The following is a 16,744-nucleotide window of genomic DNA, read 5'->3' on the forward strand; positions in this document are numbered from 1 at the left end:
CAAGAATGTTCTCATCAATGAGCAACCCTCAAGGGTACTCAAATCCTCCTTCCTTTAGTCTGGGCTACTGACCCACAAAGATTTTACATTGATGCTGCTTTGGCCCTCGTGCTTTGCAATTGAAGAAAACAATCTGTCAGATCGACACTAAGAACAATGCCTGGAGGTAGATAACTGCGAAAGTCACAGACAGTGCATGCTCCAAGCCAGTATCATCTTTAAAGAATGCGTGCATGTCAGAGGTTTTTCCTTTCAAAGCTGCAGGCGTAGGCAGCAGGGAATCAATGGACTTCACTCTGAAATTAAGTTTGAAACATATAGCTTCGTTTGGGATCCCAAACTGACAGACGCCATATGCTCACTTGCATGAAATAAATAAGATGTGTGGGACAGAGAAGGACAGACCCTGCCTGGCCCCCAGCACGGCTGGCATAGTTACCAGATGCCACTGACAGTGATCTGTGGATTCACACAGAGCATGCTGACAATTAGGGCTGCTCACGGCAGACATAACTTTGAAGGATTTTGTGTCCTAATTTGCATGGTTTTCAGGACAATCAGACCACAGCGGATCATTGTCCTGCTCCCAGGTTTTGCCCCACTTTTGAGAAGGATGCAGGAACCATACCTGCAGAAGAGGTCACTCTGTAGCTGTATCAAGAAAAAATAATAATAATCTGAGGCTGAGGGAACTGGGGTTGTTTAGCCTGGAGAAAAGGAGGCTGAAGGAACACCTTATCACTGTCTACAACTGCCTGAAAGGAGGTTGTAGCGAGGTGAATGTTGGTCTTTTCTCCCAAGTGACAGGTGATGAGACAAGGGGGAACGGCCTCAAGCTGCACCAGGGAAAGGTTCAGATTAGACATCAGCAAAAATTTCTTCACCAAAAGGGTTATCAGGCACTGGACCAGGCTGCCCACAGAGGTGGTTCAGTCACCATCCTTGTAGGTATTTAAAAGACAAGTACGTGAGGTGCTCAGGGATATGGTTTAGTAGCGGACAGGTACGGTTGGACTTGATGATGTCAAAGGTCTTTTCCAGTCAAATGATTCTATGATTCCATGAATTAGATCTTGAGATTACCTGTCTTGTTGAGTTAATTTGGAAAAATGGGGCAAGCTTCTGTCCTTTCTAACAGCATTTAATTTATTACAGCACATTGTTTCTTTGAGACTTATCTCTATACAAATGTGCACCGGTGTAATCAAAATACTACAAATTATGTGTGGACTTCTTTTTCCAAAGTACAAATAGTTTATTGTTGTTCAATTTAAATGCATCCTTATAAATTTTAGATATTCTGAAGTAGTCCTGGTTGGAATGAACACAAAAGTGCACATGTAGAGTTTTGCACCAGTCTTATTTACACTGAGGTAAAAAAAAAAGTAAAAAAATCATACCTCAGATGCTTTCTGTTTACTGTAGGCAATACGTAAGGCATCATAATCCTTTTCAGACTACAAAAGGAGTTATCATGGGTTGAACCCAAGGACTGTCTTCTGAGAATTATCACCCCTGAATTCCCCAGCAGGAAAGTAATAATTGCACACTTGACAGAACATGCTCATTCTTGATGGAAGCAAAAGTTCCAAAAGGAGTTTATCCAAGGAAATGCCTGGTTTCTGTAATCATCAGTGCAAAGAAGGATTTTCCTCTAGTGAAGAATAATTTACCTTTGAGAAGAGCTTTCGCATTACAGTGTCTCCCTTTATCTGCTTCTGTTCCAATTTCCCTTTTCAGAAAGTTGGTATCCTCTCTACCCGTTATCTATGTACTGCTCCAGTCTTATTGAATTTTATGGAAAAATTACAGATATTATCATTTTTTATTTATTTATTTTTTTTTTAATACCTTGGGCTCTTTCTGGTATCTTTCCAGAGTCTGTCTAAGTGCTTTTAGGAGAAATGTACCGTTTTGTTGTCTGCTATTACTTACTAAAGATTTATCTTTAACTGTTTGTCAAAAGCTTAAACTGTCTCTGAGCATAAATGTGACTTTTCAAGGTAGGCTTGGCTCCTGGCATTCTCCAGTTTGCTGTTCGTCCACACAAAAAGAACACTATATATTTTCCCTGCCACACACAATTGTTATGTATCATCACTCATTTTGTTTTATAGCTCCCCAAAGGTGCCAAGTGATTTAGAGAAAAATTAGAAAGCTATGGCCTGAATTTGGCCTGAAGCATGAGCCTACTACAATGTTAAATAAAATAAGTGTTGCTGGCTTTGTAACAACAGTCTGTCTTTTGTGGCTGCACTGGCATTTGACAGTAGGAAAACAAGTAGGTAGGAATCAAAATGATGGCTTTTCTGCCTCAGCAACTTGTGAAGAGCAGGTTCTTCATCTGAGCTGAACTGCTCTCTTCAGTTCTATCAGTAACATCGGTCTGAATTCTTATTTAGGGTAATCTATAAAAGGATAGGTTATAAATGTTAATCTTATTTGCTTTTTAAAATGATTGATCAAACTGCATTAAACAATCTGTGGAAGTTCTTATTCAGCTTTTTAGTAGCCTTATTTCAAAAATGTGGGTTTGAGCCTATTGATTGTTATGGTCAATATGAAATAGCTCTTTGCAGAAAACACTCCATCTCAAAGAAAGTGGTATATTCTTCACAGCTCAATTTTTATGATCTTTTTATTTTTAATTTTTGGGATTTTTTTCTTCTAATTCTGTGTGCTGGAATACTAACTGTTGTGTCTTTCTTTTTGAAACCAATCTAAGTTTTCTAAGGCAAACAATGAGGTCTGACACAAAAAACCTGAGACTCTGCCTGTAACTCCTTTTATTTATTAAATTAAGTAAATCAACTGTGATCACCTTCAAAATAGTTCCCTTCTGAGCTGACACACAGCTGCATACTGTGCTGCCAACATTCAATGCAATTCCACAGATCATTTTCTGAAAGGCTGTTGAGGATCTCTGTTATTTTTGCTTTCACATCTTCCTCTGACAAAAAGCGGGCTGATTTGGGCACCAGCTTGATCATTGAAAAGAGGGAGCTGGGTATGTCGAACAGGGTGGATGCTAAAGCATAGTGATGCTGTTATTAGCTAAAAAGTGCTTCACAGACAATGAGTTGTGGACTGGTGTGCACTGATTTTTTTCTGATCAAGGGTAAGAAAGTGTCTATATGACTTTAAACATGCATCCACCTATACTGAGTGAAGTGATTGAGTTGAGCCTCTTGTTGTCTTTTTTTTTTTTTTTTTTTTTTTTTTTCCTGAGGACAAATAACTGCTTCCTAGAGATACACATATATTTTGTTTTCTGTGTTTTGTTGGTCTGATTTTTTGGAAGGACTTACCTGTAACTGGGTCATGGAAGACAAAACTCTTCATGATCATGAATGAAATTTCAGGACACATATTCCTTTTGGTAAAATCTCTTGAATTTTGGGTATCCCAGCAGAGCAAAGGAAGAAATTATGTCTCTGCTATGTTGGCTATGTTTGCTATGTAATCACACATTTTTACAAGACCGAAGGAGGCTCAGGCGTAAAATACAGTCTCCAAATAATGTTCCTACTTTTAACTATCTCAGTTTGAGCTGACTGTTTGACAGTGTACATCATGGAAGAGGCTGGAGTTTGGACTTCTATACCTCTTCCATTTCTATACAACTTAGATTTTTTTTTAAATGGTTCTCTATCTGGTTTTGAGTCAACTCAAGCCCCAGTACTGCTGTTTAAATGAAAGTGTGATTGCCGTTCCTCTGCTGTCATGAGCCTGTACAGAAAAGCTGTATCTCCTTCAATACAGAAGTCTATCTTTTCCACAGAAGCAGAAGACCCACCTAGTAATATTTCCCAGTCTGAGTTTCATCTTTCCCCTGTGCAATGTTAATACATTTAAGGTAGAAATTATAGCCTTAGCGGGGAAGGGTTATTTCATTGTTCATAATTTTCCAGCCCCTTTTTCCTGCTGGAAATTGCCCATAAAATGAGATCTGTCATCTAATTCTCAATGATTTATTGGTATTTTAGTCACAATGAATTTCCATGGCACATTAGAGAATCCTTTTGCTGTGAATTGTCAATAAAAAAAGTCAGCTGGGTTTTAAACTTTAATCTAAGTAGATTGGGCAAAACAAAAATGAGGAGTGGAAAGGGATTTAGAATGGGTACATCTCAACCTAAGAGAGAGAGATATATCAACTTCCAAAGGACTATGTACATTCATTGTACTGTCATTACTGTATTGGTCTTGAAGTTAGGTGGAATGGATAACCTTGTGCATGTCTTTCTGCTGAAACTGAAGAGGAGCTTTGATGACTAGTTTACACCAGATACTTGAGTGTTAGGGGATTACAGGTGACTCTTACTTGGTAAAGGTTACTCCAAGGAGTCATAGCAAGGCTAAAACTAACCTTTGATCTCCTGATTTAGATTCAGCTTCAACATTTCAAAACTATCCTATCTCTAAACATGCCCACCTTCCCTATTCTTTAGTGTTAATAGACATATATACACTTTCTATATTTTTTATATATACTTTCTATACTATATGCATATATATATACACACACACTTTCACGTACTTGTGTGCAAGCTACTGTTGCTATTCCACTCCTGGGACTCTTCTGCCACTTCCTGTTATTCTTTTCTAACATAAAAGTGCCAGACTGGAATGGAAAAAGCTAATTTTCATTGGTAACCCAAATGAATATTTGAACTTACATTTTTCAGAGGTGAAAGGCTAATTCCATAATCCCACATAACCCTTTGAGTAATCCTTTTTAAGATGGAAAACAGAGCCAGAAGAAAATAATTGGTTTATATTATTAGAAGGAGCTATCACAATGCCTTGTTCATGTAGCATTCAGGTGCTCTTATCTCTGTCCTTCAGCTTGTTTTGCAAGCAGCTGCTAGTTTTTTCACTGCTAGAAGGCCAAGATGGGCTGGGGAGGGAGCTTTGCACTGGCATTCAGGAGGTGATGAAGTTCTAATAGTGACTATCCCATGGATTTGCCACAACACAGGGGATAACTAACTTCATTTCTTTGTCTCTTGCCATCTTAAAGTGAGGCTAAGGAAATTCTGTTATGTACTTTTTGCTAGGAAATTGAGAGTTAATTGGCTAATTATTTAAAATATATTAAATTTTGCTATGCAGCTTATTGTCTTTTGTTTAAGTTAATGCAAAGCTGTCATGGGTGGCCTAAGCTGCATAAAAAACAGCTTGTAATGCTCTGCCATTACCAGCAGTAACAGGTGGTCTACTTCACATGGTTGAGTTCAACATGAGCTGAAATTTAGAACAAAGGACTAACTGAATTTGGTGTATCAAAGAAGTTCACAACTTCAGTACAAGTTTTTTGTGAAGAAAGAGGTCATATTTCATTCTTCACCACCAGTTTTCACCAGTGTTGTCGCAAAGACAGTATGAACTGTGCTGTCTTAAGCTCTGTTGTCAAGGTATCGGTTGAGGTATGAGGTTTTACCTGAGGTCAGTCAGATGGCTGACACAATATGTGCAAGACACAGAGTTACAACTACCTTTTTCTCAAAGGAGTGGAAGTCTGCCTCTTTCTCCTCTAGCCATCTCCTGATTTTCACAAAACCTCTAGGAGTATAATAACCTCAAGCCTGAGGTCATGACTCAGACCTGGTGGAATTCAGCAAAATTTTAGAAGTTATTGGGAAGGGCTAACAAAAGTGCAGTTGTATTAGTAAAAGGTTTGGTTATCATAAGTTCCATTTCCATAGGAAATTTAGATTACTGTGGTCTGGTACTTAGGGTGCCTTCATCTAGACTACCTGGTGCTGTATCCACTTGTTTCTTGTATGCCAGGGAAGTAAGGACTGGGAATGGAGCTGGAACATGATGGACTGATGGGAATAAAAAAGCAAGTCACACTTGGGGATAGCCTGACTAGAATAGATCATTTCCTGACAACGACCATCACACCAAACAAATTTTGGATTTGTATTTCCATTGCTACCTGTGAGTCAGAGGCAACAACCCAGCCCTTTCACTCTGGTAACTGACAAGAGTACCGGTGAGTCAACAGTGGTTGATGGCATGGTGCTTTTCAGTTAAGGTATGAGATGAAACACGTCTTTCAGGGTTGGGAAACAGAACAATAGATCATTGTGCAAATTCAAAGTTATTGTCTGGATTCATTGCCTTGCTTGAATAGCAAAAGCTGACCCACTGAATTATCTACCACCGTGGGTGTAGCTGCTGTTTGGGAGTAATGCATTTAGAGCCATGTATCTCTCTTCAGTTACAGTCATCATAGAGTCTAAACACCACTTCAGTTACTGTAATAGTGTTTAAGGGAGAAACATTATTGTGAGACCTGAAGTGGTGTAGAGCTCTTGTGATGGTCTTCGTTCTAGGTGAATTTTAGCTATCAAGGTCTTTAAGGTGAAGTGTGATTTAATGGATGTTAAATCATTCACTGCACTAGAATCTTCTGCTTAATGTTGAAAGGACACATCTACTTTGGGATTTTAGCATATTGGTTTCAGAAGGGTTCCAAAGATTCTCAAACTACTTTTTCATCTAGGGTGCAGTAATAATCATGCCTTTCTTCTGGCAGTCTCCTAGCACAAAGGGCAAAATCATATTAAAGTACAAAGTTATATTTATGGTAAATGTTAACTATTCATGCATTGACTGGAATTCATTAGCTGGACGAATGCCTGGAGGTATATTTGTGGAAGTGGTTCAGAATTGTTTTTTAACTCGGTATGACTATTAACTCAAACAATAAGAAATGAAATACTGCCAGACTTGGTATCACTGGCATGGAGAATATAACTGAAAGCAGAACACAAAATGAAGAATTCAGGAAGTAATTTGGAATATGTTATAGTGGCACTGTGTTTAAAGCTAACAAAAAGGGAAAAAAAAACAAACCAAAACCAACAGTAGGCCCTTGAGATACTCAAATTGACAATAAGCAATTATTTTGGCAGAAGAAGCCTAATAATCACTTCCCCCACTGCTGGCACACTCCAAACTTCATTCATTTGTAGAACAATTCTGTCCCTTACAGATAATAAGTGGTCATCCAAAACTGTGTCATAGGGTAACACAAAAAGGGTTGAATTCAGATTTTACTAACCTTAATTTAGCTGTTTGTCTGACAATTTCTTCAGTTGCAACCCTATGCTGCAATTTTCTAGAATTTTTTATATATTATGTTCTAGATTTCTTTCTAAGAAGGAAAATTAAACATCAAATATTCTGTCATTCAGGATTTATTGAACTCTGTATGGGCTGTCACTGATAGTGAACGTTATATATTTAAATTTTCTCTACAGCTCTCTTCCCTTCAAATTAATGAGATAATGACTAGTCATAATTAGTTGTCATTCTCTTTTTTTTTTCCATCAGCATTAAATCAGTCTGAGGCTATTGATTTTCATGACTGCTTGCTTTCAGCAGAAAAATGGAGATGCTTAGGAATCTGAGCTTCATTCTGGAGCTGAGAAAAGATTTGCTTTAACAGTTCTGACCTTTCAACCTATTTCTTCTATATTTGTTTCCTTCTGCTCTATCTTGCCTTGTTCCTCTATATCTACTCCCTTGTGCTGCATTATGCCTTGTTCCTACTCTTTTCTCTTTTCTTCCCCCTCCTTGCTTTGTTCCTGTTTGCTTTCTCAGTCCTTGTCCCCTTTCTTGGGATCTCTGTTTGAGATCCCAGTACCTCCCTTTCCTCATGCACAGGAACTCTCCCTGCCTACCAAAGCTCAGTTCTCCTTTCACTACCATGAAAATTTCATCTTAGCCTTTGCTTTACTTATTTGGCTTCCCAATCTCACCACTCTGTTGTCCTTCATTTTTTTTTATCTTAATGCTGCTCCTTCTTTCTCTCCTCAGATACCTGCACCTCAAAGTATCTTGTCTTACTGCTTTGTTTACTTTTCATTTATGAAATTATGGCCTAGGCTTCTAGAACAGTCTAGTTCTCGCACCAGCCTTGCCTGGCAGATTTTCCAAACCTACCTGTTCCTTTTACTGTGTCCTGCTTTTGACTTGCATTGGATTTAGTTTTGTCCTCTCCATACTAAGTAAAGAAAACTTCCTTTTTGCATTAAGAATGTTAGCATGGTTTGAGGCAAATGAGCACAAAGAAGTCTTTTTGCTTTCATTTCCGGTCATAAACCCAGTCCAGTCTCTCTCAAGAGCCATTTCAGGGGAGACTTTTGGAAGAGCCTGTAGCCTGAACAGTCAGATCTGTGTGAGTGATAAGGAAGGGATGAAACACATTCAATCACTTGGGTGAGGTGACATATGCCATAGTGGCAGAGGGGAGAGTGCGGAATCTCTATAAGAGAGAAAACTCATGCATAAGTGGGGAGAATAGGAGCTACAGACAGGGTTGCCCTGTTGCTTTAGGGTCAGAATGATGTTCACCTAAAATTTGAATCTGAGCAGCTCACTTCCACAGGATCTGTCAACAGGTCTCTATGGTGTGGGGTTGTGATGGGGTTCAGTTAATGTTGTCCTTTGGAGGATCTGTAGTAAAAGGATTTGTGAGCCTTGAGTTTACTGCATTTTCTGGGAAAAGAAGGTAGAGACGGAACAGCAGCTCTAGTGTTCTCTCTGAAGCACTATCCATAGTGTCTCTAATCTGACATCTTGCAGGCATATGTTTTTTTATGTCTGCCTGCTCTGTCATCATAAAGCTCTTTCTTTTTGTCACCTTTTGGAACAAACTGGATCCCTTTTCTCATCCATTCTTTTTAGTAACTGTGATTACCCTTTCTTGGCTTCACAATCCTTCTATCCTTATGTTTATAGTAGAGAGTTTCTCCTATTCTGAATTTCTGTCCCAGTCTTTGACAAAGCTTTCATAACTTCACAAGGATTTCCTTTATTTTCTTACTCTTTGTCATAAAGCCAGCCAGACTTCAGGATGGTAAACATCAAGCTTGTCATAGCCAATGCTAATGCTGGATCTGTAAGAGTAGAAAATCACCAACCCACCTTTGCTGCCCATCAGCTGATCACGGACCAAACATAACTTTTTGATCCTGAGGTTGTCTTTTTTTCTTTTTCCCCATCAGTGTAATTTTAGAAAGGTCTTTCAAAGTCTTCATCAGAAACCTTTGAAATGACAAGTCTTCTCCTATCTTTTATCCTGTGTTTGAATTATGACGGCTCATGCCATTATGTAAATTTGCTGTTTTAAGTCTTCCATTTATGAAGGGTGGAGGCTGCATTGTTTCAGAGACCATGGGACCAAGTAGGTGAAGCTGGAGGAGGGTAGCCTAATGGGTCTAGCAGAGTGGCAGAATTTATGCTACTTTAGGCAGTCTTAATTAAAAATGTGTCCCTGAAACATAACAAAACAGTGAAAAAAAATCTTATTGGAGAGGTTAAGGAGCTTAGTGTAAGATATGCTCTTATTCACCAAAATTAGGATCTTCTTGTCTTCTGTAGTAGAAAGGCTTCAAAACAAAGGAAAAAGTAGCCCTGCACTGCCATATCATAGGACTTCCCTGCTGTTGTAACTCCTGCAGAAATACTGCAAGTTCACTATGCCATTACTGCCAAGTTGCAATGAGGTTTTGGTACTTAGAAATCAATAGTGCCTGTGACCCTTAACCTGCACTTTGCTAGCGCTGCCTACTTGTACTTCTGGTATTGCTATCTCATGCCAGATAGTAAATTTAAAAATGAATTGTGAGAGCTCTACTTGTTTGGAAAAGAAAGGAGTGTATGTCTAAAATTTATGTTTACATCAGCAAAGCCTTTCTGAAATTCATGTTTATATAAAACAAAGATTTTACTGAAACAAAGATCCCATCAAGTGTTTTTAATATTAAGACTCTAAACTGTTGTACCTGAGATCAGGATCAGGGCAGGACAATGGCTCTTCTTCAAGGCTTTCACTTTTTCCTGTCTGGTCTTGTGATGTGATAACTTGCAAAGGTCTGAGGAGAGCTCATCCTTATCTTTAAGTATTGATTATTGCTATAGTCTATACAATTTGCAGAACTACCAAAATCACCCTGATGATTCTTCAGGTATGAAATACAACTCAGTCCACCTTTTAAGTACCCTTAGCATTTGTTGCAATTGATTAAATTTCACCCCAAAATTTATATTGTAGCACACAATTGCAATGACTTCCTTAATAAGTGTTACTTTAAAGCGTATAAGAAATAATGTCCTTCCATAGATTTTATACATACATATATACATACAGTAAATTAGAGAGCATACAGTATTTTTGGACACAAAACACACATAAAGAACATTGGAGCCTGTGTAGACAGTTACAGATTGATTGGATATAGGTGGGACAATTTCATAGTTACTCTTGATCACATTTCATGCATATACTCACATGAGTGACTGACTTGAACAATACTTTCTGTGAGCTTGAACTAGTTGTTTTCATGTTAATTGTATTGCATTTGTTTGGCTTGTTCTGGAGTTTTAAACATTTTACCTATTCTACCAGTTAATTATTCTTTCGTATGTGGTTCTCTTTTTCTTCCCAACCATTTCAGAATGCACGTTAGAACCACAAAGTTGATGCTGCCTTTTCTCTTCTTGTTTTCTAATTCTGGGATTCATACCATATGTGGGTCTCCTATTTGTACACCGCTTCACTCTTATCCCTCTTTCTTAGGTCCAGTTGCTGCAGATCGTTGTTAGTAAATGTTAAAGCCCTGACTCATTCCTGTGTTTACTATCCCTTTGAGCCTTTTGTTCATCCCTCAGATTTTACCTTGGTTCTTGGAACCTCTGTGCTAATGCAAATGGAGAAATGTTTACCAGTCTGATTCAGTGGTTGCTGCTGCTCAAGCTAGGTTCCAATACTGCTACCCAATGGTTGTCTCTCATTAAACCTGTCTCTCCATAGAGATATCCCTGTTTAAGAGTGCTGTTATTTTTGTTATTGCTTTAGTCTGTCTTGGACCTCAGTTCCTTGTGACAACAATTTGCTTTTACACCTCTAACCCTTCCTGTTTACTACAGCCTTGATGGTTAAAAGAGCAATTGGTTTTCTCTGCATGACTATGTATATTGCAGATCTGGTTTTGCAAACGTGCCTATTGTGGTGAGTAACCACTCTTTTGCAGATTCCCCTTCACAACTGTTATAATCAGTCCCTAGTTTGGAAGGGTCTGGATTTCTGTCTCTCTCCATCCTAGTGTGCCGGGCCTCCTAAAGAGCTGTAACAAACCTGTTATGACTTTGAAATTGCTAGTACTTCCCTTGTTGGTTCCCAGATCTGCCTTAAACTTATTGATCTGGTAGCTTTTTTGTTTTCCTAAGCCAGTTTTGCCTGACCCAGAAGGGTGCACTCGTTTAGCAACCAGTAATTCCCTACTGTGATTTATGTTTACAACCTGGGCCTCTGGTACTGTCTTTTCTGTTTTCTCTCATACTTCTCCCCCTCACTGAATGTACTAGGAGGTTTACTTAGACAACTTACACCATTTATATTTATAACCTGAGGAAACAGCCGCTTTCCCACTTGGGAATGTTAAATATGGCACTTCCCAGTTTGGTACATTCTTCTAAATTCAAGCCTGTTTTTCTAAAATGTCTCCTCTGACCAGGATCACTTAAGTGCACCTGACCACTTGCCATCAAACACCTGGGAACTGGTGGCATCCTCACAATGACGCTAATGAAGTTCTAGTTCAACAGTGTTAGGAGGAACAGTCTCAACCCTAGATGCAACGAAGCATGTGCAACACTGCTATGTACATTACCTTCAGGCAACCATTCCGTCCTGCCTGCATCTTGTCTCACTAGAAGAACAAACAAATGCTGCTTTCCTGCATTGGTGCCCTCTCAAACATTTGGATTTACTTTTGCTTTGAAAAATACATCCCAACAGAAATGGCAAGGCTGAGTGGCAGAGGGTGTACAAAGAGGAGGGAGCATTTGATCTCAGAGGAGCAATGTAAAAGTAAGCAAAGTGCTGTTCCTGTCTTCGGCAAGTTCCTGACTTGCTTCTTTCCTGTCAGTGGGGTCAGCAGTGGGCTGTCAGAGGGGATATGTGTGAGGGGGAGAGATCACCAATTTTGGGAGTGCAACTGATTATAAATAGAATGCGTTCACACATTAATATTTATACAGCTTGCCCACAAATGGCAAATGAAGGTTAATTTTAGATTAATTTGTATTGCAGTGGAATACAAATCTGAAGACATGTTGCAAGACTTTGGTGGTAGAACGGATATGAAAAAGTGAGGATTTTGTCTCATCAGTAGGAAATGGAGTTTTACCATAGGTTTTCATGAATGACTGGAAGTACATTAATTCCTTCATCAGTTTCACAGCTTGTTGCAGAAAGATTTCAGTAAAACTAGTTATTGTGCTATTAATTATTAAATGATAGCATATTATCCCTAATGGGCTTGAACCATTACCAAAAAGGTTGAAAAAATGTCTATCAGGGAAAAACAAGGAGATGCCATATTTCTGTGTCTCTGTTGACTCAGCGACAGGTTTGCTGAGTCCACAGAAAAAGTCTAACTTTTATTCCAGCAAACTCAGTTTCAACTCTGATAGTCATCTGGGCTCTTGACTACCCAATTTTCACCACCACTAATGAAGCAAACTCTTTGAAATGCACTCCACTATGCTATGTTCTTTTTATTACCTGTGAAATTGCCCTGATAGTCTCCTATCTTCTCCATGAAGAGATTTCTGAACTCGTTGTGAGACTATGATTAGCAGGGAGAAGGCTCATCTCGATTTTCAGAGCCCCTGTTGAATAAACAGGACCTGCAATTTAAAAGCCCCGTCATTTTTAAAACTTAGAGCTAAGAAAATTGCTATTGCAATCAATCAAAGATAAACACAGAACTCCAAACACTTTGAAGATTTCTGTAATATTTAAGTTGATTTAGCACCAATTTTAATCCAGAAAAGTAGTATTTACATTTGAATATACTTTAGTTTGACTATGTGACTGAATACCTCCACAAGAGGTAAATGGTAATCTTGGTAGTGATCTGAATCGGTCAGAGCAGAGATGTGAGCTCCGATGAACAAACCCTGCATGAGGCTGTTTAATGCCAAGCTCCAAATTACATATCCTGGTTTGCTTTCTCATATATATTTTAATAAGCTAAAAGGATGATTTGTTTTAAATAAGCTAATTACCTTTAGACAAGGGATCACTGTTTATAGTGGCAGAATTCATGCAGATCCTCTACATCCATTTTCACAGGCCAGTGCACCTACATGCAGTCTGTTTAAAAAGACACATTCCTTATCTACTAGCTTCAGAGATTAGATAGTAACTGGATCAGAAAAGAAATGTTTTTCAATTACTGTTTCTTCAGAAGCTGCTCTTCCTTTCCACAAAATAGTTAGGAGATCAGGTTCTGGAAGGCATTAAATTTTTTATTTAAAAAAAAACAAACATGGAAAGTGTACTAGAGGGTAGTAGTTTGCTACTTCTCTAGTTCTACTTTTTTGAACATAGAGCACAAAGATCACAAGGGTCTCATAGGAGCTTGTGATAAATTCTCTCTGTGAACAGGCAAATAACTCCCTTTGCTCCAAGCTCTATTATTCTAACCTGCTAACCTGCGTGTAGTTGTGATTCAGAAAGAATTGTTCCAACTGGGCATTCTCAAAACAGGGAATTGTTTTTATTTAATCAGTAAGTGTCACAAGCAGCACTTTTTCAAGATCTTATCTTTTCCTTATCTAATCAGAAAAAGAAGAAGGAAGAATCTTTCAGTCAACCTTAGCTTTAGATGCATCGTTAACAAAGTTATGGTACCAATAAAGGTTTTGAAGACGGTGAACAGATTCCATTAGACTGACTGTGAGAATGTCCTACATGCGAAACTCTTAACTCAGAGGACACCTCAGACTTTCTTATGAGCTCTCAATGTTGTGACATACAGCAGGTCCATAGACTCTACTGCTTAATAGGGTTTTGCAGACTTCCTTGGACTATACACTACAGGTTCAAGGTTTTGCAAAAACTGTGGGAAACCAAATTAATAAAAATTTTCCCTCTATAGGATTATAGATAATGGATTGCAAAACTGCTCTCAAGGTCATCTCAAAACTAATAGATCATAGCTGTGCTTTCATTGTGGAGGGTTCAAGCAGCTGTTAGCTCTACTTTATCACCATGTGATTTATCACACTGTTACGGCCATATATTTTTATTGCCTCCACCATGGACAGAGTGCCTGTGACTTTGTCTCATCAGAGTTAGGTTCAGGATACTATTCAAGGTTTTTTACATGCCAGAAAATTGGAATCTAATAAATTGATGTAATTTACATGAGAAAGCAAGAGTGATGAGAGGTGGCAGGAAAAGCAGCCAACAGGGTAGTATATACAAAATAAATCAAGGCTGCAACAAGACACAAAAAGATGACTTTACAAACATCCTTGTTATCACCCACCGTAGCTACTTGTTTTGGTCAGTTTTGTTATTAGCTGGCAGCAAGCCAATAACTTTCCCTCCAGTTAAACTGTATTGGTTTGTCAGTACTTCGGAACAGGAGGTTTCCTCTGAACATAAGGAAACGCTTTTTTACTGTGAGCGTGACTAAGCACTATAATAGCTTGCCCAGAGAAGTTGTAAGTCCAAGCATGAGGTTTGTTAGAAATTTTCAGCAGTTGATGGGATAAAGGCCTGAATAACCTGACCTTGTAGCTGGCACTGCTGTGGGCAGGAGGTTGGCCTAGAGACCTCCCTGAGGTTCCTTTCAACCTGAATTATTCTGTGATTCTATGAGACTCTCATATATTTATCTTTGAACATCTCAGAGGCAATTCATACATTTGTTGTTCTAGCCCATGGCTACTTTAGAGCACCAGTCTTATGACGAGTGGCTGAGGGAACTGGGGTTGTTTAGCCTAGAGAAGAGGAGGCTGAGGGGAGACCTCATCATTCTCTACAACTATTTGAAAGGAGGTTGTAGCGAGGTGGGTGTTGGTCTCTCCTCTCAAGTAACAAATGAGAGGAAGTGGCCTCAAGTTGTGCCTGGAAGGTTTAGACTGGAAATTAGCAAAAAATTCTTTACTGAAAGAGTCATTGAGCATTGGAATAGGCTACCTAAAGAAGTGGTTGGGTCACCATCCCTGGAGGTATTTAAAATATATGCAGATGTGATGCTTCGGGGCATAGTTTAGTGGTGGATTTGGCAGTGTTAGGTTGAGGGTTGGACTCGATGATCTGAAAGATCTTTTCCAATATAGAGGACTCTGTGATTTCTGTGTGATGAGAATTTTTCAAGTACAAAAATGCACCCATAATTAGTTCATAGCAGAATCAGGACACCAATGAATATAAGCCTGATGATATAACATGGTAGTCACATGCTGTTCCATATTTTGTCTATGTTTTTCAGATTTCAAAAGATGTATTTGGTATCCAGCAACAGACACAAAATCTTCAAAAGGGAAAATGAGACTCTTCTCTTGACCGTTTCTTGATCTTCACAATAGCAGTAGTAATAGTAATACTACTACTAATAATAATAATAGTAATTTGTTTCATTAGAATTTTGCTTTCAATCCAGGAGAGCTGAGTGTGTCTTTCTCTTCCTTAGCACATCAGAACCAATGCAGCTTAATTAGAAAAGGAAGATCTTTTGCTCAGTAAGTGTTCTACCATCTCAAAAACATGGTGTGCGTGTGTGTGGGAAACTCTGCTAAGTAAGAAAGTGACATGATTAGGTATCTTCTTGTCTGACCTTGGTTACATTTTAATCATGCTAGGGATGAGAAATATGTGTTTTAGCTGGCTGATGTCTCATTGTGATAAGAGAGCTAGATTTCATTTTAAAAGGGGAGGATAATTTGAGCAATTGCTTGCTACCTGTATTGTGTGTCTTCCCAATGGTCAAGTGAAATAAAAGTACAGTGAAGAGATACATATGATTGTTACTGCAGAAATGACTAAAGTATGCAGTACTTCATTTGAGTTAATGTAAAAAATGTAATGTCGGTGTCACCAGGTGCTTAAATCAATTTTAATGACAATATAGAGCAAGATAAAGCAGGGAGGCATTAAAGACATTTAGATAAGTTAGATGGATTAAATTTCTTCAGACCTACTGAAATTCACTCTGAAGTCATTGAAGAACTTAACCATTAAAAATTACTTGCAAGAATTTCTGTAAGTGAGGAGATCCCAGCAGACTGCAGAGAGCAAAATTTAGAATCAAGATTAAATTCAATAAAGGCAGTTGTGGAGAATGGCCATTAGGAAGAAATCAAATGCACAAATATAAAAATGGTGAGCAAATCAGAAGAACTGCGGAAAAAGGATTTAGAGGTGCAATAAATCAGAAACAAACTCAACAAGTTAACATATCAGAGAGGTTGAGGCACATTGCAATTTTTTTTCCAGAAATCCAAGTTGTTCTGCATTAACAGAAGAGGAAATGATAAGATAGAAATATTTTTTTCAGTCTACTAAGCATAAGCTAGGCTAAGCCTTACTGAAATACTGTGTAGAGTCTGAAAGTCATATTTTAAATAAAATGTAGACAAATTCTCATTGCTCTCAGAGCTCTCTCCAAGGATAGTTAAAGGATTAGATAACATGACCTAAAAGGAATGCCTAAACAAATTCAACGTGTTTAGTCAAGAAAAGAAAACAAGAGAGAAACTATGAAGGCAGCATTCTGATTGTAATAAGTTGTTATAAAATAGACAACAAACAATTGTTCTCCATATTCACTGTTATTGGGGGAGACAGGAACAAGAAATCTGATTAATTGCAGTAAAGAAAATTGAGTTATTGTTTTAAGTTTTTAACTGGGGATAGACATCTTTC

The sequence above is a fragment of the Cuculus canorus genome, chromosome 1, assembly GCF_017976375.1.
Source record: "Cuculus canorus isolate bCucCan1 chromosome 1, bCucCan1.pri, whole genome shotgun sequence".
In the NCBI taxonomy this organism is placed as follows: Eukaryota; Metazoa; Chordata; class Aves; order Cuculiformes; family Cuculidae; genus Cuculus; species Cuculus canorus.